The sequence below is a fragment of the Myotis brandtii genome, unplaced genomic scaffold, assembly GCF_000412655.1.
Source record: "Myotis brandtii unplaced genomic scaffold, ASM41265v1 scaffold77, whole genome shotgun sequence".
NCBI classification, from domain to species: domain Eukaryota; kingdom Metazoa; phylum Chordata; class Mammalia; order Chiroptera; family Vespertilionidae; genus Myotis; species Myotis brandtii.
In genome coordinates this window covers 2,577,109-2,582,136 of record NW_005371082.1, presented here as the reverse complement: position 1 = coordinate 2,582,136, position 5,028 = coordinate 2,577,109, and positions in this window count along the sequence as shown.

Sequence of the window (5,028 nt, the reverse complement as noted above, 5' to 3'; positions counted from 1 at the left end):
GTATTTTAATAATTTTCTTTCATCTCTGACACTTCTATTATAGAGAGAGGGCAAATAGCAATATTAAAATATTTCCTCTAATTAATTCCCTTTTAATGTGCACGAATTTCATGCAATGGGTCACTAGTATATAGATATTTACCAATAAATGATTTTGAGATTTTCTGGTATATACCGAGGAAAGGGAGTGCTGGTTCGTATGGTGGCTCTATTTTCAATTTTTTGAGGAATCGCCAGACTGCTTTCTGTAGAAGTTATACCAGTCTACATTCCCACCAGCAGTGGATGAAGGTTGCCTTTTTTTCCACAACCTCTCCAACACTTGTTATTTCTTGTTTTGTTGATAATGGCCACTCTAACAGGTGTGAGGTAGTATCTCATTATAGTTTGATTTGCATTTCCCTAAATGCTAAAGAGGTTGATCATTTTTTCATATATCTATTGGTTGTTAGTATGTCTTTTTGGGAGAGGTCTATTTTCAGGTCCTCTGCCCACTTTCTGGTTGGGTTGTTTGTTTTTTTGGTGTTGAGTTTTATGAGTTCTTTATATACTTTGAAAATGAAACCTTGGTCAGAGCTACTGTTTGAAAATAACATCTTCCATCTGGTTGACTGCCTCTTTGGTTTGTTTCAGTTTCTTTTGCTGTGCAGAAGCTTTTTAATTTGATGTAGTCCCATTCATTTATTTTTGCCTTTACTTCCCTTGCCTTTGAGGGTTGAGCTCATAAAAAGTTCTCTATGACCAAGGGCCCTAAATTTGGTACCTATATTTTCTTCTATGTGACTTATTGCTTCAGGTCTTATATTTAGGTCTTTGAGCCATTTTGAATCAATTTTTGTACATGGGGACAAACTATAATCCAGTTTCATTCATTTACATGTGGCTTTCCAGTTTTCACAGCACCATTTACTGAAGAGACAATCTTTACTCCATTTTGTGTTTCTGACTCCTTTTTCAAAAATTATCTGTTCATATACATGTGGTTTTATAACTGGACTCTTTATTCTGTTCCAGTGATATGTGTGTTTGTTTCTCTGCCAATGCCTTGCTGGTTTGATTATTATAGCTCTGTAATATAATTTGAAATCAGGTAGCATAATACCTCCAACTTTGTTCTTTTTTCTCAGGATTGCATTGGCTATTTAAGGTCTTGTGTGGTTCCATACAAATCTGATGGTTTCTTGCTCTATTTTTTTCTTATAACAGTAGGATTTTAATGGGAATTGCATTAAATTGATATATTGCTTTGGGTAATATGGACCTTTTAACTATGTTGATTCTTCCAATCCATAAACACGGGATATTTTTCCTTTTGTTGTGTCTTTTTCAATGTCTTTTAATGATGCTTTCTAATTTTCACTATATAGGTTTTTCACATTTTTGTTCAGTTTATTCCTAGGCATTTTATTATTTGGGTTGCAAATGCAAAATGAATTGTTTTTTGGGTTTTTTTTTTCATTTCTTTTTCTGAAGTTTTGTTAGTATACTGGGAGGCAATGTATTTTTGCACATTAATTTTTTATCCTGCAATTTGACTGTATTTGTTTATTGTTTCTAACAGTTATTTGGTGGGGTCCTTAGGGTTTTCTATATACAGAATTATGTCATCTGCAAAAAGTGACAAATTGATTTCTTCCTCCCCTATTTGGATGCTTTTTATTTCTTTCTCTTGCCTTATTGCTCCAGCTAGGACTTCCAGCATTATCTATATATAAAAAAGCCTAAGCAACCGTTATGACCAAACGACCAGAATGACCAGTCGACCAGTTGCTATGATGCATACTGACCATCAGGGGGCAGGTGCTCAATGCAAGAGCTGCCCCCTGGTGGTCAGTGCGCTTCCACAGCCAACCTCCCATGGTCCCTCTCCCTGGGCTGGTCCTTCCTCCCAGCTAAGGCTCTGGGCACCGGAGAATCTGGGTCCGGGAAGCCTGTAGGAGGAGAGTGACCCCAGTGCTGATTGAGACAGAATAGCAGCTTGGAGGGGGCAGAAAGGGCAAGGCAGCAGCCTAACTGCAAAGATGTAAAGTAAGTACCACCGCCATCTTACCTCTGCCATCACACCACGCCACGCTGCTCGCCCTCTGTCCCCCATTAGCCACTTCTAGCTCAGCCCCACACCTTTCCAGGCTCCTAACCATTGATTGGATAGCACTCCTCAGTGATGTGCCACCATTGACCGAAGTCAGCCACCTATCATGCTTAGGGGAGGAACCCCGAGAAAATGTGTGGCTGAGGTAGGAGAGACAAGTGGTCTGTATGTCAGCAACTCAGCCCCAGGGAGAGTGAGGCGGCCCAAGTGCAGGCAGCGAAGTAGAGCTGTATTTCCACCTCAGATCGTAGCTGGTGTTCAGGCCATTTTGGGGCACTCTGTCTGTGGTCTTTGCTTGCTGCTACCTCAGCACATCTACACAACTAGATCCGGGCTGGTCAGCCAACCTCCTGCAGTCCCTCCCCCCAGCTGGCCAACCTCTTGCAGTCCCTCCCCCCCGACACCCCCCACCAACCAACCTCCATGGTCCCTCCTAACCCATCCCCCTGTGCAAGAATTCGTGCACCAGGCCTCTAGTGTTGAATAAGAGTGGTGAGAGTGGGCAACCTTGTCTTCTTCCTGATCTTAGAGAAAAAGCTTTCAGTTTTTCACAATTGAGTATGATATTAGCTAAGGGTTTATCATATTTGACCTTGGTTAGTTTGAGGTACTTTCCTTCTATTCCTATTTTATTGCCTGTTTTAATCATAAATGGATGTTGTGTCTTATCAATTGTTTTTCCTGCATCTATTGATAAGATCATATGATTCTTATCCTTTCATTGCTAATGTGGTGTGTTACATTGGTTGATTTGCATATGATGAACCTTCCTTATGCACCTGGAGTGAACCCCACTTGATCGTGATATATTATATTTTTTATATACTGTTGTATTGGATTTGGCAGTATTTTCTTTAGGATTTTTGGATCTGTATTAATCAGAAATATTGGTCTATAGTTTTCTTTCTTTGTGTTATCTTTGCTAGGTTGTGGTATCAGGATGATATTGGCTTCATAGAATGTCTTCAGAGGTATTGCCCCTTCTTGAAATTTTTGGAAAAAATTAAGAATGATTGGTATTAAATCTTCTTTGAATATTTGGTAGAATTCACTGGTGAAGACTTCTAGTACTGGACTTTTATTTTTGGGGGAAGGTTTTTGATGGCTGTTTCAATTTACTCACTACTCATTGGTCTATTTAGATTTTACAGTTCTTTATGATTTAAACTATGAAGGTTTTATAATTCTAGGAACTTATCCATTTCTTTCAGGTTATTGAATTTGGTAGCATATAGTCTTTCATAATATTCTAGTATGATCCTTTGTATATCTGTGATGTCTGTGGTGACTTCTCATTTCTGGTTTTGTTTATATGGCTCTCTTCCCTTTTTTCCTCAGTGAATCTAGCCAGGGGTTTGTCAATTTTAGTAATCTTTTCAAACAATCAGATCTTTGTTTTATTAATTTTTTTGTATAGTCATTTTGTTCTCTGTTTTATTTAATTCGGCTCTACTTTTTATTATTTCTTTTCTTTTATTGACTTTGGGTTCCTTTTGTTCTTCTTTTTCTCATTCTTTAAGATGTGATGTTAGGTTGTTTACGTTGGAGATTTATCTTTCTTCTCTTTCTTTCTTTCTTTCTTTCTTTCTTTCTTTCTTTCTTTCTTTCTTTCTTTCCTTCCTTCCTTTAGATAGGCCTGTAATGATATAAACTTCCCTCTTATTACTGCTTTCCCTGCATCCCAGAAGTTTTGATGTGTTGTATTGTCATTCTAATGTGTTTATATATATCTTTTGATCTCATCTTTTATTTCTTCTTTTACCCCATCATATTTTAGTAGTATGTTGTTTAATCTGCATGCATTTGGGAGTTTCTTTACTTCCTTTTTGCAGTTGATTTATAATTTCAAGTCATTGTGGTCAGAGAACATGGTTGGTATAATTTCAATCTTCTTGAATTTGTAGATGCTAGTTTTGTAACCCAACATATAGTCCATTCTTGAAAATGATCTATGTACACTAGAGAAGAATGTATAATCTGTGTCCTGGGATGAAAATTTCTGTAAATGTCAACTATGTCCATTTGTTTAATATTTCATTTAAGGCAGATATTTCTTTATTGATTTTCCATATGGTTGACCTATCTAGTGCTGTCAATGAAGTATTAAGGTCCCAAAATATGATTGTGTTTTTATCTGTTTCTCACTTTAATTTTGTGAGTAGCTGTCTAATATATTTTGGTGCTTCTTGGTTGGGCACATATATATTAGGAAGCATTAACTTTTTTAAATATTTTTTCTTGATTGATTAAGGTATTACATATGTGTCCTTATCCTCCCATTGCCCCCCAACCCTCACTCATGCCCTCACTGCCCTGGTATCTGTGTCCATTGGTTATGTTTATATGCATGCATACAAATCCTTTGGTTGATCTTTCTCCCTTACCCCCACCCTCCCCTACCTTTCCTCTGAGGTTTGATGGTCTGATCGATGCTTCTCTGTCTTTGGATTGGTTTTTGTTCATCAGTTTATGTTGTTCATTATATTCCACAAATGAGTGAGATCATGTGATATTTATCTTACTCCGACTAGCTTATTTAGCTTAGCAAAATGCTCTCCAGTTCCATCCATGCTGTTGCAAATGGTAAGAATTCCTTCTTTTTAACAGCAGCATAGTATTCCATTGTGTAGATGTACCACAGTTTTTTAATCCACTCATCTGCTGATGGGCACTTAGGCTGTTATCAAATCTTAGCTATGGTGAATTGTGCTGTTATGAACATAGGGGTGCATATATCCTTTCTGATTGGTGTTTCAAGTTTCTTGGGATATATTCCTAGAAGTGGAATCACTGGGTCAAATGGGAGTTCCATTTTTAGTTTTTTGAGGAGACTCCATACTGTCTTCCACAGTGGCTGCACCAGTCTGCATTCCCACCAGCAGTGCATGAGGGTTCCTTTTTCTCTGCATCCTCTCCAGCACTTGTCATTTGTTGAT